General features: G+C 46.7%; 6 non-coding genes and 16 pseudogenes across 6 annotated transcripts; all 22 read right to left on the reverse strand.

The window, feature by feature from the left end:
- Positions 1-107: 107 nt before the first annotated feature.
- LOC136732830 (uncharacterized) lies at positions 108-226 on the reverse strand (annotated as a pseudogene).
- Positions 227-435: 209 nt separating this feature from the next.
- Positions 436-554, reverse strand: LOC136732965 (uncharacterized; annotated as a pseudogene).
- A 218-nt stretch (positions 555-772) lies between these two features.
- LOC136732951 (uncharacterized) lies at positions 773-891 on the reverse strand (annotated as a pseudogene).
- Positions 892-1,116: 225 nt separating this feature from the next.
- LOC136732754 (5S ribosomal RNA) lies at positions 1,117-1,235 on the reverse strand. Its single transcript, XR_010810034.1, has one exon. It is a non-coding gene; the product is annotated as a 5S ribosomal RNA (ribosomal RNA).
- Positions 1,236-1,780: 545 nt separating this feature from the next.
- LOC136732832 (uncharacterized) lies at positions 1,781-1,899 on the reverse strand (annotated as a pseudogene).
- Positions 1,900-2,108: 209 nt separating this feature from the next.
- On the reverse strand, positions 2,109-2,227 carry LOC136732966 (uncharacterized; annotated as a pseudogene).
- Positions 2,228-2,445: 218 nt separating this feature from the next.
- LOC136732952 (uncharacterized) lies at positions 2,446-2,564 on the reverse strand (annotated as a pseudogene).
- A 225-nt stretch (positions 2,565-2,789) lies between these two features.
- On the reverse strand, positions 2,790-2,908 carry LOC136732737 (5S ribosomal RNA). Its single transcript, XR_010810017.1, has one exon. It is a non-coding gene; the product is annotated as a 5S ribosomal RNA (ribosomal RNA).
- Positions 2,909-3,127: 219 nt separating this feature from the next.
- Positions 3,128-3,245, reverse strand: LOC136732760 (5S ribosomal RNA). The gene has a single exon (XR_010810040.1). It is a non-coding gene; the product is annotated as a 5S ribosomal RNA (ribosomal RNA).
- Positions 3,246-3,465: 220 nt separating this feature from the next.
- On the reverse strand, positions 3,466-3,584 carry LOC136732897 (5S ribosomal RNA). Its single transcript, XR_010810072.1, has one exon. It is a non-coding gene; the product is annotated as a 5S ribosomal RNA (ribosomal RNA).
- A 221-nt stretch (positions 3,585-3,805) lies between these two features.
- On the reverse strand, positions 3,806-3,924 carry LOC136733081 (uncharacterized; annotated as a pseudogene).
- Positions 3,925-4,134: 210 nt separating this feature from the next.
- LOC136732963 (uncharacterized) lies at positions 4,135-4,253 on the reverse strand (annotated as a pseudogene).
- Positions 4,254-4,464: 211 nt separating this feature from the next.
- Positions 4,465-4,583, reverse strand: LOC136732912 (uncharacterized; annotated as a pseudogene).
- Positions 4,584-4,811: 228 nt separating this feature from the next.
- LOC136733158 (uncharacterized) lies at positions 4,812-4,930 on the reverse strand (annotated as a pseudogene).
- Positions 4,931-5,146: 216 nt separating this feature from the next.
- LOC136732802 (5S ribosomal RNA) lies at positions 5,147-5,265 on the reverse strand. Its single transcript, XR_010810063.1, has one exon. It is a non-coding gene; the product is annotated as a 5S ribosomal RNA (ribosomal RNA).
- A 544-nt stretch (positions 5,266-5,809) lies between these two features.
- Positions 5,810-5,928, reverse strand: LOC136732753 (5S ribosomal RNA). Its single transcript, XR_010810033.1, has one exon. It is a non-coding gene; the product is annotated as a 5S ribosomal RNA (ribosomal RNA).
- A 224-nt stretch (positions 5,929-6,152) lies between these two features.
- On the reverse strand, positions 6,153-6,271 carry LOC136733179 (uncharacterized; annotated as a pseudogene).
- A 209-nt stretch (positions 6,272-6,480) lies between these two features.
- LOC136732804 (uncharacterized) lies at positions 6,481-6,599 on the reverse strand (annotated as a pseudogene).
- A 216-nt stretch (positions 6,600-6,815) lies between these two features.
- Positions 6,816-6,934, reverse strand: LOC136733088 (uncharacterized; annotated as a pseudogene).
- Positions 6,935-7,159: 225 nt separating this feature from the next.
- On the reverse strand, positions 7,160-7,278 carry LOC136733136 (uncharacterized; annotated as a pseudogene).
- A 212-nt stretch (positions 7,279-7,490) lies between these two features.
- On the reverse strand, positions 7,491-7,609 carry LOC136732792 (uncharacterized; annotated as a pseudogene).
- A 216-nt stretch (positions 7,610-7,825) lies between these two features.
- On the reverse strand, positions 7,826-7,944 carry LOC136732883 (uncharacterized; annotated as a pseudogene).
- Positions 7,945-23,905: the final 15,961 nt, after the last annotated feature.

Here is a 23,905-nt window from a genome sequence, read left to right on the forward strand (position 1 = left end):
ATGGGTGTTGAAAGTAGCTGGGTACGTGTACAATACTTCAATTATATCTCCTCCAGACAGAAAGAGAGTATTAAGAGCTACGATGAAGTTACCCAGGAGACGTAAAAAGCTTGCAGCACCTGGTATTTCTAGGAGGTCAGCCATCCAAGTACTGACCAGGCCCTGCCCCGTTTAGCTTCCGAGATCTTACGAGATCGGGCGCGTTCAGGATGGTGTGGCCGCAAGTCGAGATCCTGGCTGCATGATGTCTCTTAAAGGCTGGCGGGTATTGACGGAACTGCCAGCAAAAAAAAAAAAGAAAAATAGAGGGAAAAATACCAGTGCAGCAAAGGCTGATGAAAGTAGCCGGGTACGTGTACAATTCCTCAATTATAACACCTCCAGACAGATAGAGAGTATTAAGAGCTACGATTAAGTTTCCCAGGAGATGTAAAAAGCTTGCAGCACCAGGTATTTCCTGGAGGTCTCCCATCCAAGTACTGATCAGGCCCTGCCCCGTTTAGATTCCGAGATCTAACGAGATCAGGCGCGTTCAGGACAATGTGGCCGCAAGCCAAGAGGCCTGGCTGCATGATGTCTCTTAAAGGCTGGCGGGTATTGACGGAACTTCCAGCAAAAAAAAAAAAAAAAAAAAGAAAAATTGAGGGAAAAATATCAGTGCAGCAAAGGCTGTTGAAAGTAGCCGGGTACGTGTACAATTCTTCAATTATATCTCCTCCAGACAGAAAGAGAGAATTAAGAGCTACGATGAAGTTACCCAGGAGACGTAAAAAGTTTGCAGCACCTCGTATTTCCAGATGGTCACCCATAAAAGTACTGACCAGGCCCTGCCCCGTTTAAATTCCGAGATCTGACGAGATCGGGCGCGTTCAGGACGGTGTGGCCGCAAGCCGAGAGGCCTGGCTGCATGATGTCTCTTAATGGCTGGCGGGTATTGACGGAACTTCCAGCAAAAAAAAAAAAAAAAAAAAAGAAAAAGAATAATGGAGGGAAAAATATCAGTGCAGTAATGGGTTTTGAAAGTAGCCGGGTACGTGTACAATTCTTCAATTATATCTCCTCCAGACAGAAAGAGAGTATTAAGAGCTACGATGAAGTTACCCAGGAGACGTAAAAAGCTTGCAGCACCTGGCATTTCCAGGAGGTCACCCATCCAAGTACTGACCAGGCCCTGCCCCGTTTAAATTCCGAGATCTTACGAGATCGGGCGCGTTCAGGACGGTGTGGCCGCAAGCCGAGAGGCCTGGCTGCATGATGTCTCTTAAAGGTTGGCGGGTATTGACGGAACTGCCAGCAAAAAAAAAAAAGAAAAATAGAGGGAAAAATACCAGTGCAGCAAAGGGTGTTGAAAGTAGCCGGGTACGTGTACAATTCTTCAATTATATATTCTCCAGACAGAAAGAGAGTATTAAGAGCTACGATGAAGTTCCCCAGGAGACGTAAAAAGCTGGCAGCACCTGGTATTTCCAGAAGATCTCCCATCCAAGTACTGACCAGGTCCTGCCCCGTTTAGTTTCTGAGATCTTCCGAGATCGGGCGCGTTCAGGACTGTGTGTCCGCAAGCCGAGAGGCCTGGTTGCATGATGTATCTTAAAGGCTGGCGGATATTGACGGAACTTCCAGAAATAATAATAAAGAAAAAGAAAAATGGAGGGAAAAATATCAGTGCAGCAATGGGTGTTGAAAGTAGCTGGGTACGTGTACAATACTTCAATTATATCTCCTCCAGACAGAAAGAGAGTATTAAGAGCTACGATGAAGTTACCCAGGAGACGTAAAAAGCTTGCAGCACCTGGTATTTCTAGGAGGTCAGCCATCCAAGTACTGACCAGGCCCTGCCCCGTTTAGCTTCCGAGATCTTACGAGATCGGGCGCGTTCAGGATGGTGTGGCCGCAAGTCGAGATCCTGGCTGCATGATGTCTCTTAAAGGCTGGCGGGTATTGACGGAACTGCCAGCAAAAAAAAAAAAGAAAAATAGAGGGAAAAATACCAGTGCAGCAAAGGCTGATGAAAGTAGCCGGGTACGTGTACAATTCCTCAATTATAACACCTCCAGACAGATAGAGAGTATTAAGAGCTACGATTAAGTTTCCCAGGAGATGTAAAAAGCTTGCAGCACCAGGTATTTCCTGGAGGTCTCCCATCCAAGTACTGATCAGGCCCTGCCCCGTTTAGATTCCGAGATCTAACGAGATCAGGCGCGTTCAGGACAATGTGGCCGCAAGCCAAGAGGCCTGGCTGCATGATGTCTCTTAAAGGCTGGCGGGTATTGACGGAACTTCCAGCAAAAAAAAAAAAAAAAAAAAGAAAAATGGAGGGAAAAATATCAGTGCAGCAAAGGCTGTTGAAAGTAGCCGGGTACGTGTACAATTCTTCAATTATATCTCCTCCAGACAGAAAGAGAGAATTAAGAGCTACGATGAAGTTACCCAGGAGACGTAAAAAGTTTGCAGCACCTCGTATTTCCAGATGGTCACCCATAAAAGTACTGACCAGGCCCTGCCCCGTTTAAATTCCGAGATCTGACGAGATCGGGCGCGTTCAGGACGGTGTGGCCGCAAGCCAAGAGGCCTGGCTGCATGATGTCTCTTAATGGCTGGCGGGTATTGACGGAACTTCCAGCAAAAAAAAAAAAAAAAAAAAAGAAAAAGAATAATGGAGGGAAAAATATCAGTGCAGTAATGGGTTTTGAAAGTAGCCGGGTACGTGTACAATTCTTCAATTATATCTCCTCCAGACAGAAAGAGAGTATTAAGAGCTACGATGAAGTTACCCAGGAGACGTAAAAAGCTTGCAGCACCTGTTATTTCTAGGAGGTCTCCCATCCAAGTACTGACCAGGCCCTGCCCCGTTTAGCTTCCGAGATCTGACGAGATCGGGCGCATTCAGGACGGTGTGGCCACAAGCCAAAAGGCCTGGCTGCATGATGTCTCTTAAAGGTTGGCGGGTATTGACGGAACTTCCAGCAAAAAAAAAAAAAAAAAAATAGAAAAATGAAGGGAAAAATATCAGTGCAGGAAAGGGTGTTGAAAGTTGCCGGGTACGTGTACAATTCTTCAATTATATCTCCTGCAGACTGAAAGAGAGTATTAAGAGCTATGATGAAGTTACCCAGGAGACGTAAAAAGCTTGCAGCACCTGGTATTTCCAGGAGGTCACCCATCCAAGTACTGACCAGGCCCTGCCCCTTTAGCTTCCGAGATCTGATGAGATCGGGCGCGTTCAGGACGGTGTGGCCGCAAGCCAAGAGGCCTGGCTGCATGATGTCTCTTAAAGGCTGGCGGGTATTGACGGAACTTCCAGCAAAAAAAAAAAAAAAAAAAAATGGAAAATGGAGGGAAAAATATCAGTGCAGCAAAGGCTGTTGAAAGTAGCCGGGTACGTGTACAATACTTCAATTATATCTCCTCCAGACAGATAGAGAGTATTAAGAGCTACGATGAAGTTTCCCAGGAGACGTAAAAAGCTTGCAGCACCAGGTATTTCCAGGTGGTCTCCCATCCAAGTACTGACCAGGCCCTGCCCCGTTTAGCTACCGAGATCTGACGAGATCGGGCGTGTTCAGGACGGTGTGGCCGCAAGCCAAGAGGCCTGGCTGCATGATGTCTCTTAAAGGCTGGCGGGTATTGACGGAACTTCCAGCAAAAAATAAAAAATAAATAAATAGAAAAATGGAGGGAAAAATATCAGTGCAGGACAGGGTGTTGAAAGTAGCCGGGTACATGTACAATTCTTCAATTATAACTCCTCCAGACTGAATGAGAGTATTAAGAGCTACGCTGAAGTTACCCAGGAGATGTAAAAAGCTTGCAGCACCTGGTATTTCCAGGAGGTCACCCATCCAATTACTGACCAGGCCCTGCCCAGTTTTTCTTCCGAGATCTGACGAGATCTTGCGTCTTCAGGACGGTGTGGCCTCAAGCCAAGAGGCCTGGCTGCATGATGTCTCTTAAAGGCTGGCGGGTATCAACGGAACTGCCAGCAAAAAAAAAAAAGAAAAATAGAGGGAAAAATACCAGTGCAGCAAAGGGTTTTGAAAGTAGCCGGGTACGTGTACAATTCTTCAATTATATATTCTCCAGACAGAAAGAGAGTATTAAGAGCTACGATGAAGTTTCCCAGGAGACGTAAAAAGTTGGCAGCACCTAATATTTCCAGAAGATCTCCCATCCAAGTACTGACCAGGTCCTGCCCCGTTTAGCTTCCGAGATCTGACGAGATCGGGCGCGTTCAGGATGGTGTGGCCGCAAGCCGAGACGCCTGGCTGCAAGATGTCTCTTAAAGGCTGGCGGGTATTGACGGAACTGCCAGCAAAAAAAAAAAAAAAAAAATAGAGGGAAAAATACCAGTGCAGCAAAGGCTGATGAAAGTAGCCGGGTACGTGTACAATTTCTCAATTATAACACCTCCAGACAGATAGAGAGTATTAAGAGCTACGATGAAGTTTCCCAGGAGACGTATAAAGCTTGCAGCACCAGGTATTTCCTGGAGGTCTCCCATCCAAGTACTGATCAGGCCCTGCCCCGTTTAGCTTCCGAGATCTAACGAGATCAGGCGCGTTCAGGACAATGTAGCCGCAAGCCGAGAGGCCTGGCTGCATGATGTCTCTTAATGGCTGGCGGGTATTGACGGAACTTCCAGCAAAAAAAAAAAAAAAAAAAAAAAAGAAAAAGAAAAATGGAGGGAAAAATATCAGTGCAGTAATGGGTTTTGAAAGTAGCCGGGTACGTGTACAATTCTTCAATTATATCTCCTGCAGACAGAAAGAGAGTATTAAGAGCTACGATGAAGTAACCCAGGAGACGTAAAAAGCTTGCAGCACCTGGTATTTCTAGGAGGTCAGCCATCCAAGTACTGACCAGACCCTGCCCCGTTTAGCTTCCGAGATCTGACGATATCATGCGCATTCAGGACGGTGTGGCCGAAAGCCGAGAGGCCCAGCTGCATGATGTCTCTTTAAGGCTGGCGGGTATTGACGGAACTTCCAGCAAAAAAAAAAAGAAAAAAGAAAAATGGAGGGAAAAATATCAGTGCAGCAAAAGGTTTTGAAAGTAGCCGGGTACGTGTACAATTCTTCAATAATATCTCCTACAGACTGAAAGAGAGTATTAAGAGCTATGATGAAGTTACCCAGGAGACGTAAAAAGCTTGCAGCACCTGGTATTTCTAGGAGGTCTCCCATCCAAGTACTGACCAGGCCCTGCCCCGTTTAGCTTCCGAGATCTGACGAGATCGGGCGCATTCAGGACGGTGTGGCCGCAAGCCGAGATGCCTGGCTGCATGATGTCTCTTAAAGGCTGGCGGGTATTGACGGAACTGCCAGCAAAAAAAAAAAAGAAAAATAGAGGGAAATATACCAGTGCAGCAAAGGGTGTTGAAAGTAGCCGGGTACGTGTACAATTCTTCAATTATATCTCCTGCAGACTGAAAGAGAGTATTAAGAGCTACGATAAAGTTACCCAGGAGACGTAAAAGCTTGCAGCACCTGGTATTTCCAGGAGGTCTCACATTCAAGTACTGACCAGGTCCTGCCCCGTTTAGCTTCCGAGATCTGACGATATCATGCGCATTCAGGACTGTGTGGCCGAAAGCCAAGAGGCCCAGCTGCATGATGTCTCTTTAAGGCTGGCGGGTATTGACGGAACTTCCAGCAAAAAAAAAAAGAAAAAAGAAAAATGGAGGGAAAAATATCAGTGCAGCAAAAGGTTTTGAAAGTAGCCGGGTACGTGTACAATTCTTCAATAATATCTCCTACAGACTGAAAGAGAGTATTAAGAGCTATGATGAAGTTACCCTGGAGACGTAAAAAGCTTGCAGCACCTGGTATTTCTAGGAGGTCTCCCATCCAAGTACTGACCAGGCCCTGCCCCGTTTAGCTTCCGAGATCTGACGAGATCGGACGCATTCAGGACGGTGTGGCCACAAGCCGAAAGGCCTGGCTGCATGATGTCTCTTAAAGGTTGGCGGGTATTGACGGAACTTCCAGCAAAAAAAAAAAAGAAAAAAAGAAAAAAGAAAAATGGATGGAAAAATATCAGTGCAGCAAAGGGTGTTGACAGTAGCTGGATACGTGTACAATACTTCAATTATATCTCCTCCAGACAGAGAGAGAGTATTAAGAGCTACGATAAAGTTACCCAGGAGACGTAAAAGCTTGCAGAACTAGGTATTTCCAGGAGGTCTCACTTTCATGTACTGACCAGGTCCTGCCGCGTTTAGCTTCCGAGATCTGACGAGATCGGGCGCGTTCAGGATGGTGTGGCCGCAAGCCGAGATGCCTGGCTGCATGATGTCTCTTAAAGGCTGGCGGGTATTGACGGAACTGCCAGCAAAAAAAAAAAGAAAAATAGAGGGAAATATACCAGTGCAGCAAAGGGTGTTGAAAGTAGCCGGGTACGTGTACAATTCCTCAATTATATCTCCTGGAGACAGAAAGAGAGTATTAAGAGCTACGATGAAGTTACCCAGGAGACGTAAAAAGCTTGCAGCACCTGGTATTTCTAGGAGTTCTCCCATCCAAGTACTGACCAGGCCCTGCCCCGTTTAGCTTCCGAGATCTGACGAGATCGGGCGCATTCAGGACGGTGTGGCCACAAGCCGAAAGGCCTGGCTGCATGATGTCTCTTAAAGGTTGGCGGGTATTGACGGAACTTCCAGCAAAAAAAAAAAAAAAAAAGAAAAATGGATGGAAAAATATCAGTGCAGCAAAGGCTGTTGAAAGTAGCCGGGTACATGTACAATTCTTCAATTATATCTCCTCCAGACTGAATGAGAGTATTAAGAGCTACGCTGAAGTTACCCAGGAGATGTAAAAAGCTTTCAGCACCTGGTATTTCCAGGAGGTCACCCATCCAATTACTGACCAGGCCCTGCCCAGTTTTTCTTCCGAGATCTGACGAGATCTTGCGTCTTCAGGACGGTGTGGCCGCAAGCCGAGATGCCTGGCTGCATGATGTCTCTTAAAGGTTCGCGGGTATTGACGGAACTTCCAGCAAAAAAAAAATATAAAAAAAGAAAAAAGAAAAATGGATGGAAAAATATCAGTGCAGCAAAGGGTGTTGACAGTAGCTGGATACGTGTACAATACTTCAATTATATCTCCTCCAGACAGAGACAGAGTATTAAGAGCTACGATGAAGTTACCCAGGAGACGTAAAAAGCTGGCAGCACCTGGTATTTCTAGGAGGTCTCCCATCGAAGTACTGACCAGGCCCTGCCCCGTTTAGTTTCCGAGATCTGACGAGATCGGGCGCGTTCAGGACTTTGTGTCCGCAAGCCGAGAGGCCTGGCTGCATGATGTCTCTTAAAGGTTGGCGGGTATTGACGGAACTTCCAGCAAAAAAAAAAAAAAGAAAAATGGATGGAAAAATATCAGTGCAGCAAAGGGTGTTGAAAGTAGCCGGGTACATGTACAATTCTTCAATTATATCTCCTGCAGACTGAAAGAGAGTATTAAGAGCTACGATGAAGTTACCCAGGAGACGTAAAAAGCTTGCAGCACCTGGTATTTCTAGGAGGTCTCCCATCAAAGTACTGACCAGGCCCTGCCCCGTTTAGCTTCCGAGATCAGACGAGATCGCGTGCATTCAGGACAGTGTGGCCACAAGCCGAGAGGCCTGTCTGCATGATGTCTCTTAAAGGTTGGCGGGTATTGACGGTACTTCCAGCAAAAAAAAAAAAAAAAAAAGAAAAATGGATGGAATAATATCAGTGCAGCAAAAGGTGTTGACAGTAGCTGGGTACGTGTACAATACTTCAATTATATCTCCTCCAGACAGAAAGAGAGTATTAAGAGCTACGATGAAGTTACCCAGGAGACGAAAAAGCTAGCAGCACCTGGTATTTCCAGGAGGTCACCCATCCAAGTACTGACCAGGACCTGCCCCGTTTTGCTTCCGAGATCTGATGAGATCGGGCGCGTTCAGGACGGTGTGGCCTCAAGCCAAGAGGCCTGGCTGCATGATGTCTCTTAAAGGCTGGAGGGTATTGACGGAACTTCCAGCAAAATAAAAAAGAAAAAAGAAAAATGGAGGGAAAAATATCAGTGCAGCAAAGGGTGTTGAAAGTAGCCGGGTACGTGTACAATACTTCAATTATATCTCCTCCAGACAGAAAGAGAGTATTAAGAGCTACGATGAACTCACCTAAAGGATTATTAGGAACACCATACTAATACTGTGTTTGAACCCCTTTCGCATTCAGAACTGCTTTAATTCTACGTGGCATTAATTCAACAAGGTGCTGAAAGCATTCTTTAGAAATGTTGGCCCATATTGATAGGATAGCATCTTGCAGTTGATGGAGATTTGTGGGATGCACATCCAGGGCACGAAGCTCCCGTTCCACCACATCCCAAAGATGCTCTATTGGGTTGAGATCTGGTGACTGTGGGGGCCAGTTTAGTACAGTGAACTCATTGTCATGTTCAAGAAACCAATTTGAAATGATTCGACCTTTGTGACATGGTGCATTATCCTGCTGGAAGTAGCCATCAGAGGATGGGTACATGGTGGTCAAAAAGGGATGGACATGGTCAGAAACAATGCTCAGGTAGGCCGTAGCATTTAAACGATGCCCAATTGGCACTAAGGGGCCTAAAGTGTGCCAAGAAGACATCCCCCACACCATTACACCACCACCACCAGCCTGCACAGTGGTAACAAGACATGATGGATCCATGTTCTCATTCTGTTTACGCCAAATTCTGACTCTACCATCTGAATGTCTCACCTCTTTTTCCTATTTGTAGTGGAGATGAGTGGTACCCAGTGGGGTCTTCTGCTGTTGTAGCCCATCCGCCTCAAGGTTGTACGTGTTGTGGCATCACAAATGCTTTGCTGCATACCTCGGTTGTAGCGAGTGGTTATTTCAGTCAAAGTTGCTCTTCTATCAGCTTGAATCGAGTCGGCCCATTCTCCTCTGAGCTCTAGCATCAACAAGGCATTTTCGCCCACAGGACTGCCGCATACTGGATGTTTTTCCCTTTTCACACCATTCTTTGTAAACCCTAGAAATGGTTGTGCGTGAAAATCCCAGTAACTGAGCAGATTGTGAAATACTCAGACCGGCCCGTCTGGCACCAACAACCATGCCACGCTCAAAATTGCTTAAATCACCTTTCATTCCCATTCAGACATTCAGTTTGGAGTTCAGGAGATTGTCTTGACCAGGACCACACCCCTAAATGCATTGCAGCAACTGCCATGTGATTGGTTGATTAGATAATTGCATTAATGAGAAATTGAACAGGTGTTCCTAATAATCCTTTAGGTGAGTGTATATGTATGGATGTGTATGTATGTCCAATTGCTTTGACAATACAAATGAAATTAATTGAGAGAGAGAGAGAGAGAGAGAGAGAGAGGGAGGAATATGAGCTCCTAAAAAACATTTGTTTTTATACATAAGCGGATTTAATTTGTGATTTACAAATGAATATATAGCACTATAAACATACACAGAAGACATGGAATAGAAATTCAGAAGAAAAAGTATTCAAAAAATAATAATTTTAAGAGAAACACAAAAAGAAGAAAGCAGAGAGACAGTTCAGGAAGAAAAGTCAGAAAAGAAAAGCTGAAGACAAGAATTGGAGGTAAGAGACAAATAATTAAACAAAAAAATATGTATTAATAAAATAAATAAGCATTCTCAGTAGTTGACTCAGCCAATGAAAATGCAGAGCTCCGATTTGAATAGAGTGACAGTAGGAGAGAGCCCAACTGCCACTGAGACTGATAGAAATCTATCGAACAGCAGTCTGACTGCAGAGCTGCCTTTTGAAATCCGATACCCTGAAGACATTCGCTCTGCACAGGCTAAGAAGGACTACAAACAAGCTGTGATGAGAGCATCTCCTGAGACCCTCATCCTAGACTACACCGGTAAAGGAGAAAACAGGGTCAAGAACAATCTACTGTTCTACACCGCCTTTCACAAAACCCTGTGCCAGACATACCCCAATAACAACAAGAGGGGCATTAGCAGAGGCAGGCAGATCTCAGTGCTGGTAGAGAAAGACACAGACAGTGTGATGCTCACTTTTAATGTATACCACAACGGGACCATCATGGTGCAGGGCAGCGAGAGCAGCCTGGACCAATTAGCTCTCGGCTTCCACACCTCAAAGCAGCAGACTGAGGTAGAGAAACAAGAGCCAGAGCCGGCCACCCTGCAGTCTGCCCCCAGCCACACGGAGCCAGACAGTGCCCCATCTCCCACAGACTGCCCCCCTGTCTCCCCAAAACTCTCCAGCAACATTAAAACACTAAAGGAATGCCTATCAGTGCTGGAGCTGGAGTTTGCGGAGTTCAGGGAGCAGACCTTGAGCACCCTGGCCCAGACCTCCTTGTGCGATCAGCTCCGGGATGAGATGCACAGACTAAAGATGCAGCACAAGGCTGAGATCCATGAGCTGAGAGCAGCAGTGAGAGACCTGGAGGAGCAGAGCCAAACCCTGAGGACGGAGCTGCGCAGAGCGAGGGAGGAGCTGACCAGGACACCCCAGCACAGCCAGCTAAGGAGCCTGCAGAGCCAGCTGGAGGAGCTAAGAGAGGAGCTACACATCACTGGAGCACAGAGACTGCACTGCACTGACCCCACAACACCTCCAACCCCTGACGCACCCACTGATCCACCCACACTCCCCACCACTCCTGACACACCCACTATCACCAGACCTGCCACTAATACACAACCCCCTGAAACGCCACTCCCCCAAAACACACCCGCTGCCCCCACCACTCCCGACGCAAACCCGGAGTGGCAGGTCAACGCAGAGGTGGTCATTCTGAGCGACTCCAATGGGAAGTTCCTGGTTGAGAGGCGCCTCTTCCCTGGGCGAAAAGTGAAAAAGCTTTGGTGCTCCACAGCACAGAGAGCCCTGGAGCTGCTCTCCAAGAGGAGGCTTTGCCAAGTCAAACACATCCTCATCCACACCGGCACTAACGACCTGAGTGCCCGCAGGGGCGATGTGGCCTCAGCCCTGAGACAGGTAGCAACGAAAGCCACAGAGGAATTCCCAACTGCCAAAATTTCCATCTCCACACTGCTGCCCCGCACAGACGTGCCCCTGCACATCATCCAGGCCATCAACGCAGAAGTGTCCCGAAGATGTGCCCTCCTCCCCAACGTCCACCTGGCACACCACTGAGACATCCAGCCACATCACCTGTATGACCACGTCCACCTCAACAAGACGGGTGTGAGGATCATCTCAAAGGTCCTCAAGGACACAACCCTGGGCCGAAACCCCACACACCCCCACCTCGAGACCAGGAGCAAACCCCCCAGCCCCCGGCCACATCCCCAGCCACCGGCTCCACCCCAGCCCCAGCCCCTGAGACCCCGCGGCCCCATTCCCCACCCCCCCATCCCCAGAGGGCCCGTCCAGCACAGCAGAGCGGACAGCCGGGGACCAGCACAGCCACACAGCCACGCAGCAGCGGCTTCCAGAGCCTGGAGGCCCGATGCTGCCCAGCTGGCCCAGATAAGGCAACTCCTCAGTGTCATCTGTACCACACTGCTGAGTTAACTGAGCCTCAACACACATATATATGGTTGTGGAGATGGAGAGTAAGAAAAAATGTGATTTAATTATTCTGATATTTTGATGCAAAGATAAAATCTTTGAGTGATTATTATGTATATCCATATATAATTATTAATAGTAATATAATATCAGTTGTAGACCACAAATTAAACTTTCTTATGTAGAAGAGACAAGTATAATAAAATATATTAACATGTCCTTTAAAATAAGCAGTTGGAATATGCAGGGTTTACGCTCCTCAACTTTTGGAATGAAGAGCACAGGCCCTGAACTGATCAACACTGTAAATAGTTCAGATGTTTTCATTCTTGTAGAGACTTGGTGCTGTGCAGATATGTCTATACACTGGATGGATACAATGGATACAGGGAGCTGATTGTGCCCTCCTATAAAAAACCCAAAGTCAGGTGTGGCAGGGCCTCGTGGGGGATTATCGTGTGGTACAGGGAGGAGCTCCGAGCAGCCCTATGCCCAGTACAGAGAGGAGACACACACCTGTGGATGAAAATCAGAAAAGACACCCTACAAAATAACACAGATATATACCTATGTGCAATTTATATGCCACCCGCAGACTCCCCCTACTATAATGAGGAAGGCTTTCATGAGCTTCAAAACGAAATCTGCCACTTCCAGACCCTGGGCTCTGTACTGCTGTGTGGCGATCTCAATGCCAGGACTGGCAGAGAGATGGACTACATCAATACAGAGGGGAACACACACCTGTTCGGAGACTCCCCGCTGTGCCACACACACACCTCCACACTGACACAGCCACGACAGCGTGGTAAACAAGAGCAGGAAGCAGGTAGTGCGCCTATGTAAAAGCCTGGGTCTATATATCATCAATGGCAGGACCAGGGGGTACTCTCTGGGGAGATTCACATACTGCTCGGCTCTGGGCAGCAGTGTGGTGGACTACGCCATAACTGACCTGGACCCACAAGCCAACAATGCGTTTATAGTCAGACAACAATCTCCACTATCAGACCACAGCCAAATAACACTTTACCTAAAAAGATCAGCGCAGCCACAAGTCAGAGCCAAACTTCCCACAAAACTGGTCTCCCTGCCACCCAGTTAGAGATGGTCAGAGCCCAGCACAGAGAACTACACAAGAGCCCTGAATAGTGATGAGATTGAAAACATGTTAGACAGATATCAATCCTCACACTATCAAATAAACCAAAACGGAATAAACTCAGCCACCAAAACACTGAATGAAATATTTGAGAGACTGGCTTTAAAATCAAACATTAAAACAATTAAAAAACAAAATATGAATTCGTCTAAAAGAAAAAAAGAACAGTGGTGTGACCAGGAGTGTGAAACTTCTAGGAAACACCTGAGACATCTCTCCAACACTAAACACAGAGAGCCCGACAACCAGGAGGCTCGCCTCAGCTACTGCCAGGCCCTGCGGCACTACAAACAACTCCTCAGTAAGAAAAAAGACCACTATATGGGCAGAATAAATACCCCAAAAACAAAAAATGAAATACCAATTCAAAATGGAGAAATCTGGAAAACACACTTTGAAAAACTTTACCAAAATGTTGAAAACAATCCAAAGCCAGAACAGGTTAAAATATTAAAAAACCTAAATAAATTGGAAGAAATCATTAAGAATAACCAAAATCCCTTAGATAACCCATTTACAATACAGGAACTAAAACATCAACTCAAAATCCTCAAACCCAGGAAAGCCAGCGGCCCCGACAGCATCAGCCCTGAGATGCTGAAGCACAGCAGCCCGCAGCTGCAGGAGGCTCTGCTCAAACTCTTTAACCTGGTGCTGAGAGCCGGGTGTTTCCCTGAGGTCGGGAATCAAGGATTGATCACCCCGATTTTTAAAAGTGGAGACAAATTAGACCCCAATAACTACTGGGGCAGCTGTGTGAGCAGTAACCTGGGGAAGGTGTTCTGCAGTATCATCAACGCCCAGATACTGGCCTTCCTTACCAAGCACAGTGTCCTGAATAAGAGTCAGATTGGCTTCCTACCAAAACACCGCACAACCGATCATATTTACACTCTACACACCCTCATAAATAAATATACCCAAAACAATAAAGGAAAAATATTTGCCTGTTTTGTAGACTTTAGAAAGGCATTTGACTCAATCTGGCACAAGGGATTATTTTATAAACTTCTACAGAGTGGTGTAGGGGGTAAAGTTTATGACATCATTAAATCAATGTATTCTGAAAACAAATGCGGAGTTCAAATTGGCAACTCAAGAACAGAGTTCTTCACTCAGGGGCGGGGAGTGAGACAGGGCTGCAGTCTGAGTCTAACACTGTTCAACATCTACATCATCGAGTTGGCCACAGTGTTGGAGCAGTCTGACGCCCGCAGCCTAACTCTCCATGACACAGAGATCAAGTTCCTGCTCTACGCAGACGACCTGGTGCTGCTGTCGCCCACAGAGCAGGGGCTTCAGCAGAACCTGGCGCTGCTAGAGCAGTACTGTCAGAAATGGGCCCTGGCAGTCAATCTGGACAAGACCAGAGTTATGGTTTTCCAGAAAAAAGCCCCATCTCAGGGAAACAGGTACCGCTTCACTCTGGGCAGCACTGGATTAGAGCACTGCACCAGATACAACTACCTTGGCCTGACCATCAGTGCGTCAGGGAGCTTCAGCCTGGCTATAAACGCATTAAAAGACAAGGCACGCCGGGCATTTTATGCCATAAAGACACAATTTGGGAAAACAACAATACCAATAACTATTTGGATTAAAATATTAAACTCCATCATCCAACCAATCCTGCTATATGGGAGCGAAGTGTGGGGTCCCCTCATGAACCTCAATAACAACAATTGGGACAAAAGCCCCATGGAAATATTCCACCTAGAATTTAATAAAAACATCTTACACGTACACAGAAACGCCCCCACGGCTCTGAGGCTCACAGAGCCCGAACACACAATGACCAAAACAACAACAATTGGGAAAATTGACATGTACCTGAAAAGCAAATACACAAAAGATTAGAGACACGAATTAGAATTACAAAACAAATTGGAATGCTACCGGGCCCTGAATAGAAACATTACATTGGCTGAATACTTAAAAATCCAAAATATAAAAGAGAGACAAAATCTAACTAAATACAGGCTCAGTGACCACAGCCTCGCCATTGAAAATGGCCGCTACAGAAAATTCTGGGTTGCCAGAGAAGAGCGGCTGTGCAGCCAGTGTGACCTAGGGGAGGTCGAAACACAGGCGCATTTCCTGCTGTCCTGCCCTAAATACACAAAAATCAGGGAGACATACTTTAAAATATTAAAAATGCATATCCCTGAGTTCAGCATGATCCCCGATTGCTGCAAACTCCCCGTCCTGCTGGGAGAGGAGGAGCGCACTGCCTTCTTAGCAGCGCAATATGTATCCACCTGCCACAGCCTGCGAGACAGTGTGTAGACACCAGCCTGTGGCACTCCATTTGCAAAACAAAATAAAAACAGTGATTTTTCTGATGTCATGACACAAATTTTGATACAAACAACAAATATGGTTTATATCCTACTTAATTTTATTTCAATGTGTACTATATTTGTTCCACTGAATCTTGTATTGCAATGTTTTGTCTTGATTGATAGAACATTTGTATCTGCTTTGGCAATATTGTGATAGATCATGCCAATAAAGCACCTTTGAATTGAATTGAAATGAATTGACAGACAGACAGACACACGCACACACACACACACACACACACACACACACACACAGAGCCAGCCAGCCAGACAGCCAGCCAGCTCAGCCATGACATCACGAGCCTCTCTCAGCTGACTGCTATGACATCACAGAGCACGTACATTCCGTTGCTTGCCGTCTGTCAACCACTCAGTCACTGCCAGCCAGACTGGCTGGCTGGCTGGATGGGGGGGCTGCTTGCTGCTGCTGCGTACCTTAGCAAGCTTATTTGCTTGACCGGCCTTCCTACTCCTCTGCCCACATGCCCACCTATGCCCGATCTGCTGTTCACCTGGATCACAGCTCCGCCCCAACAAGGCAGAGCCCCCCAAGAATGGTACAAACTCACCCACGTTCCCCTCCACAGAAAGCTTTAGCCCAAAATAAGGGACACATTCTGCCCAATATGTCAGCGCCAACCACAGCCTGAGGGACACAGTGACACACGAGCACCGGCTGTAAATATAATGTAAATACTCGTTTGTAATGCATGTCATTGTATTTCAAAAAAGGAATCTGGAAATGGTATACCTATTTTCTTTATTTGTATGTATTAAAGATCACATTTTATTACATTTTCTTTTTCTGTACTTCATTACATCTTATTGTGATTCATAATTCTATTATTTATTTTCCGTGTATATGTATGTATGTATGTATTGTGACAAACCAAGGGGCAGGGTCATACATGGCAGATATGTCAGGCCAGGTCTGCTGCAAGGTGTGTACTCTAGGGTAGAATACCGACCCTAGGCAACTACACTCCCCAGAAACCCTCAGGCAGCCATTCTAGCACCTAATGTGGTCACTTGGTGTTACTTCCTCAATTATTCACCAGGTATATAAGGCGGGCCTGAGAGAGAGAGAAGTGAGAGACAATAGGGTGAGTTATCTGGAAAACAGAGGTAGCTCATAAGGAGAAAGCCAAGACTTATTTATTCCAGACTTTGTTTAAAATAGAATGATTATGTAAGATTAGTTACAACTCCAGTGTGAGTTAGGTTTTGTTTTCAGATTTGTTTTGTTTGAAGTAAACATACAGGCACAGCCCTGTATTTGCAACCTCCTCCCTGGGTCATGACTGGTTTTTACTCCTAAGAAGATCACAGAGAAGACCCGCACATGTGTACAGCCAAGGCGTTTTGTCACATTTGGTGTAGAATGCGGGCAGCACCTCATGAAACCCAGACTGGCTGAGTGAATTTTTTTATCCAAAAAAAAAAAAACTACAGGCTGTAATAGCCCAACAGGAAGCGACCAGGGTGCAGCAGGTGGCTCACCAGGATGCTATGCGGATGCATCAGGAAGCACTGCAGGTCCAGCATGATACAAATAAAATGTTTAGAGAAGAGCAGGAAAAGGTGACTAAAGAGCTGAAAGAGAATGTTGAAGCACTTGCAACCAGGATTGGGCCACAGGGGGCTGCAACCCATTCCACTCCCCGCACCAATCACTTTCTGCAGAAAATGACAAAACAGGACGATGTTGAGGCCTTCCTTATGACCTTTGAGAGGACAGCAGAGAGAGGGATGGCCAAAAGATTCCTGGGCAGGGCTTGTGGCACCTTATCTGGCAGGGGATGCACAGAAAGCGTACTTTGATCTGGAGCTGAAGGACGCCCAGGACTATGATAAATTGAAAGCGGAGATAATGACCCGATTGGGCGTGACCACCGCAGTGAGGGCACATCGGTTTCAGCAGTGGGCCTACCAACCAGGACAACCAATCCGAACGCAGATGTTTGATATGATCCATCTGGCCAGGAAATGGCTACAGCCAGAGGTCCATTCATCAGCCGAGGTGGTGGAGGCCATAGTCCTTGACAACTACCAACGCTGTTTGCCCAAGGACGTTCGACGCTGGGTTGGCCAGAATGAGGTGCTGTCCGCTGACACCTTGGTGGCCATTGTAGAGCGGTTCTATACAGCCGGAGCAGCAGAGCATGTACCGGAGGTTAAAAACTCGTTCCCCAGGCCATGACGAACCAGCGGACCGGGTAAGATGGTTCCAAAGTACTCTGGGAAACATGACGCGCTGGATTGGAAGAAAAGAGCAAGACTGGGGGGGGCAAAGGTGGGGCCTAAAGCCGAGACTAAGGGTTATAGGGGGTCACCATCACAACCAATTGTCTGCTACAATTGTGACAAAGTAGGACATATTGCGGCCCACTGCCCAGGTAGAGAGGAACCAATGCAATGTAATGTGTGTGATATGGGGAAAGAGAAACCGGTATTTTATGCCTGCCCTGTTGGGACGGATGTTTTCATAGGCGGAGTACCTAATCCAAAACACATGTGTACAGTGATAGTCGATGAGAAAGAAGTGGCTGCTCTACTCGACTCTGGCAGTATGGTTACACTGGTCACAGAAAAATTAGTAGCGACCAACAAGCTGGATAGACATCAGGAGCTCAGTATCACATGCACACATGGTGACACACGCCCCTATCCCACAGCCCTTGTAAACATACAGACAGAGGCCGGGAAACTAGATTACGAAGTCGGTGTGGTACCCAACATGCCATATGATGTGATACTGGGACGATATTTTCCTAATTTTGGAAAACTAGATAGAAAACATAGTAAATTGGAAATGCACACTGAAAACTGTAAGCCAGAAGTTGCCTCGATCCCACAACTAGAGCTAAAAGTAGACCTGGTTCCAGTTGAGTCGACAGTGAAGGTTTTGGTTGGGGAAAATTAAACTGAAAACATAGGGGTGGAATGTAGTGACGTAGATGACCCTATGGAGGGTGAGGAACCCAGCACTAGCAGGGTGGGTGAGAATCCATTCATAGAGACCCCTGAAGCTGACAATGTAGAAGTGTCAGTGTTAGAGGGACTCCCCATTGATTTTGGCAGCGCACAGGTGCGAGATCTCACTCTACACTATGCTATAGAAAATGTGAAGGTAGTAAATGGGACCCCTATGACTACTGCAGACCCGCCAACAGCTTATCCTTATTTTATGGTAAAAAATGACCTATTGTACCGTGTAAATAAGATAGGGGTGGACATTGTGGAGCAATTGCTAGTTCCCACCCCATTCAGACGAACAGTTCTCAATCTGGCACATGGGCATATCCTGGGGGGACATCTGGGGATGGACAAAACCAAGGATAGACTCCTGAGGAGGTTTTACTGGCCAGGCGTACATGCAGACGTGACAGAACATTGTAGCTCATGTCCTGAATGTCAACTACATGCTCCTAAACCAGCCTTCAGAAGCCCACTGGTCCCTTTGCCCATCATAGAGACCCCCTTTGCTAGGATAGCTATGGATGTGGTGGGACCTCTCCCGAAATCAGCCAGAGGGCATCAGTATATACTGGTTATTTTGGATTATGCCACCAGGTACCCAGAAGCCATTCCACTGCGGACCATGGCTTCAAAAGGTATTGCAAAAGAGCTAATGTTGATGTGTAGTAGGGTGGGGATACCGAGGGAGATATTAACAGATCAGGGCACACCCTTTATGTCTAAGGTTATGACCGATCTGTGTAAATTGTTGCAGGTTAAGCAGTTGAGAACATCAGTCTACCACCCACAAACAGATGGGTTGGTTGAGAGATTTAATAGGACCCTGAAGTCCATGCTAAGAAAGGTAATCGATAAGGATGGGAAAAATTGGGAATTCATGCTGCCCTACTTGATGTCTGCCATTAGGGAAGTCCCACAGGCTTCCCTGGGCTTTTCGCCTTTTGAACTGTTATATGGGAGGCACCCCAGGGGGATATTAGACATAGCCCGTGAAACGTGGGAACACGAGTCCACTCCTTTCCGGAGTGTAGTCGAGCACATCAATGCTATGCAAGAGAGAATAGCCACAGTCACTCCCATTGTGAGAGAGCACCTAAGGCAGGCACAGGAACACCAACAATTCGCCTATAATCGTCAGGCTACACTGAGGGTGTTCCAGCCTGGTGATAGGGTGTTGGTGTTGGTTCCCACTGTAGAATGTAAATTTCTGGCTACGTGGATGGGACCTTATGAGATTATAGAGCGAATACGGGAAGTGAACTATAAGGTTCAGCAACCCGGCCGCCGACCCCCAGGACAAATATATCATGTCAACTTAATAAAAGCCTGGAAGGACAGGGAAGTGTTGATGTTGACTTACCCCCCTCAGCCACTAGGGACACCGAAGGTGAATATTGCAGCTGCCTTGTCACCTGACCAGTTGAAGGAGGTGAACGACTTGATAATACGTAATAGGGAAGTTTTCTCAGGCATACCGGGGCGTACCCATTTAGTCTCTCACAACATTGTGTCTCTCCCAGGAAAGAAGGTAAATATGAGGCCTTACAGGGTACCAGAAGCTCGCAGGAACACTATTAGAAATGAGGTTAAGGAAATGCTGGAGGCAGGGGTTATTGAAGAATCCCACAGTGAGTGGTCCAGCCCTATAGTCATGGTTTCCAAACCTGATGGCTCCTGGAGATTCTGTAATGATTTTAGAAAGGTTAATGAAATTTCAAAGTTTGATGCATACCCAATGCCCCGAGTAGATGAATTGTTAGAGAATATTGGGAATGCTCGCTATATTTCAACTATTGACTTAGCCAAGGGCTACTGGCAGATTCCCTTGACCCCGGGTGCCAAAGAAAAAACAGCCTTTGCAACCCCAGATGGTCTGTTTCACTACACAGTGATGCCCTTTGGCCTGCATGGTGCTCCTGCCACCTTTCAAAGGTTGATGGACCACATACTTAGACCACACAGGACGTATGCGGCAGCATATTTAGATGATGTGGTCATTCACAGTCCAGATTGGGAATCACATTTGTCTCAGCTCCAAGCGGTATTGGATTCAATACATGCAGCAGGCCTGATGGCTAATCCAACCAAATGCAATTTGGGGTTGGAAGAGGCCAAATACTTGGGCTATACAGTAGGGAGGGGTATGGTGAAACCCCAAATATCCAAGGTTGAAGCCATAAACTCTTGGCCTAGGCCTGTCAATAAAAAGCAGGTTAGGGCATTTTTAGGGTTAACTGGGTATTACCGGAGGTTTATTCCCAACTATGCTACCTTAGCGGCCCCTCTGACTGATATGACTAAGGCTACAGAACCCAATATGGTTAGATGGGGTGATACAGCAAACCGGGCTTTCCGGAGCCTACAGGAGGCGCTCTGCCGCAACCCCGTTTTAATGGTACCTGACTTTCAGAAAGAATTTATAGTCCAGACGGACGCCTCTGAGGTGGGGATCGGAGTGGTTTTGTCCCAAAGAATGGGTGATCACGAACACCCGGTGTTGTTCCTTAGCAGAAAGTTGGAATCCAATGAAATAAATTATTTGGTAGTTGAAGAAGAATGTTTGGCAGTGAAGTGGGCTTTGGACAGTCTTCGATACTATTTGTTGGGCAGGCACTTCACCCTGATCACTGACCATGCCCCCCTCACTTGGATGCATCGTTCGAAAGACAGGAATGCCCGTGTGATGAGGTGGTTTTTGAGTCTCCAACATTTTCATTTCACCCTGCAGCACAGGCCAGGGAAGGCCATGGGGAATGTTGATGGGCTGTCCCGGGTGCATGCTTTTTTGCGGCTGTCGCTCGACCTATGGGGTCGCAGCTGGGGGGGAGGATGTGGGACAAACCAAGGGGCAGGGTCATACATGGCAGACATGTCAGGCCAGGTCTGCTGCAAGGTCTGCACTCTAGGGAAGAAAACCGACCCTAGACAACTACACTCCCCAGAAACCCTCAGGCAGCCTAATGTGGTCACTTGGTGCTACTTCCTCAATTATTCACCAAGTATATAAGGCGGAAAGATAGAGTCAAGCTAGAAGGTCAGGCCAGAAGCTAGTTTGATTTCTGTTTGTTATTTACGATGAGAACCTTGGAAACAATGTCAAACGGTATGACCTACGTGCCTGTTCCCTAAAACCATGTGTAGACCTATGGACTCTGTTCTATAATGATATATGTTCTGCTTAGTTAGCCTTTAAGATAACATAGTAATGACTTTCTAGCATGTATGCATGTATGTATGTATATATATATATATATATATATGTATGTATGAATGTATGTATGTCCAATTGCTTTGACAATACAAATGAATTGAATTGAGAGGGAGAGAGAGAGAGAGAGAGAGAGAGAGAGAGAGAGAGAGACAGACAGACTGAAAAACAGACAAACAGACACACACACACACACAGACATACACACACACACACAGAGCCAGCCAGCCAGCCAGCTCAGCGATGACATCACGAGCCTCTCTCAGCTGACTGCTATGACATCACAGAGCACGTACATTCCGTTGCTTGCCGTCTGACAACCACTCAGTCACTGCCAGCCAGAGTGGCTGGCTGGCTGGATGGGGGGGCTGCTTGCTGCTGCTGCGTACCTTAGCAAGCTTATTTGCTTGACCGGCCTTCCAACTCCTCTGCCCACATGCCCACCTATGCCCGATCTGCTGTTCACCTGGTCACAGCTCCGCCCCAACAAGGCAGATTCTCCCAAAAATGGTACAAACTGATCCACGTTCCCCTCCACGGAAAGCTTTAGCCCAAAAGAAGGGACAAATTCTGTAACAACATAATGGATGCCCACCCAACCTGTGACAAAACTGAGAAAAAAGAAAAACGCCAGTCCTCCTGGGGGAGGGACACACAGCCACCCTGGCTGCCCAATATGTCAGCGCCTACCACAGCCTGAGGGACACAGTGACACACGAGCACCGGCTGTAAATATAATGTAAATACTTGTTTGTTATGCATGTCATTGTATTTCAAAAAAGGAATCTGGAAATAGTAAACCTATTTTCTTTATTTGTATGTATTAAAGATCACATTTTTTTACATTTTCATTTTCTGTACTTCATTACATCTTATTGTGATTCATAATTCTATTATTTATTTTCCGTGTAGATGTATGTATGTATGTATGTATGTATGTATGTATGTATGTATGTATGTATATGTATGTATGTCCAATTGCTTTGACAATACAAATGAATTGAATTGAGAGGGAGAGAGAGAAAGAGAGAGAGAGAGAGAGAGAGAGAGAGAGAGAGAGAGAGAGAGAGAGAGAGAGAGAGAGAGGAATATGAGCTCCTAAAAAACATTTGTTTTTATACATAAGCGGATTTAATTTGTCATTTACAAATTAATATATAGCACTATAAACATACACAGAAGACATGGAATAGAAATTCAGAAGAAAAAGTATTCAAAAAATAATAATTTTAAGAGAAACACAAAAAGAAGAAAGCAGAGAGACAGTTCAGGAAGAAAAGTCAGAAAAGAAAAGCTGAAGACAAGAATTGGAGGTAAGACCTTTCACCTATAGAGACAAATAATTAAACAAAAAAATATGTATTAATAAAATAAATAAGCATTCTCAGTAGTTGACTCAGCCAATGAAAATGCAGAGCTCCAATTTGAATAGAGTGACAGTAGGAGAGAGCCCAACTGCCACTGAGACTGATACAAATCTATCGAACAGCAGTCTGACTGCAGAGCTGCCTTTTGAAATCCGATACCCTGAAGACATTCTCTGCACAGGCTAAGAAGGACTACAAACAAGCTGTGATGAGAGCATCTCCTGAGACCCTCATCCTAGACTACACCGGTAAAGGAGAAAACAGGGTCAAGAACAATCTACTGTTCTACACCGCCTTTCACAAAACCCTGTGCCAGACATACCCCAATAACAACAAGAGGGGCATTAGCAGAGGCAGGCAGATCTCAGTGCTGGTAGAGAAAGACACAGACAGTGTGATGCTCACTTTTAATGTATACCACAACGGGACCATCATGGTGCAGGACAGCGAGAGCAGCCTGGACCAATTATCTCTCGGCTTCCACACCTCAAAGCAGCAGACTGAGGTAGAGAAACACGAGCCAGAGCCGGCCACCCTGCAGTCTGCCCCCAGCCACACGGAGCCAGACAGTGCCCCATCTCCCACAGACTGCCCCCCTGTCTCCCCAAAACTCTCCAGCAACATTAAAACACTAAAGGAATGCCTATCAGTGCTGGAGCTGAAGTTTGCGGAGTTCAGGGACTAAAGATGCACCACAAGGCTGAGATCCATAAGCTGAGAGCAGCAGTGAGAGACCAGGAGGAGCAGAGCCAAACCCTGAGGACGGAGCTGCACAGAGCGAGGGAGGAGCTGACCAGGACACCCCAGCACAGCTTCCTGAGGAGCCTGCAGAGCCAGCTGGAGAAGCTAAGAGAGGAGCACAGAGACTGCACTGCACTGACCCCACAACACCTACAACCCCTGACGCACCCACTGACGCACCCACTGATCCACCCACACTCCCCACCACTCCTGACACCCCCACTATCACCAGACCTGCCACTAATACACAAACCCCTAAAACGCCACTCCCCTAAAACACACCCGCTGCCCCCACCACTCCCGACGCAAAACCCGGAGTGGCAGGTCAACACAGAGGTGGTCATTCTGAGCGACTCCAATGGGAAGTTCCAGGATGAGAGGTGTCTCTTCCCTGGGCGAAAAGTGAAAAAGCTTTGGTGCCCGACAGCACAGAGAGCCCTGGAGCTGCTCTCCAAGAGGAGGCTGTGCCAGGTCAAACACATCCTCATCCACACCGGCACTAACGACCTGAGTGCCCGCAGGGGCGATGTGGCCTCAGCCCTGAGACAGGTGGCAAAGAAAGCCACAGAGGAATT

This window comes from Amia ocellicauda, unplaced genomic scaffold (assembly GCF_036373705.1).
Source record: "Amia ocellicauda isolate fAmiCal2 unplaced genomic scaffold, fAmiCal2.hap1 HAP1_SCAFFOLD_35, whole genome shotgun sequence".
NCBI classification, from domain to species: domain Eukaryota; kingdom Metazoa; phylum Chordata; class Actinopteri; order Amiiformes; family Amiidae; genus Amia; species Amia ocellicauda.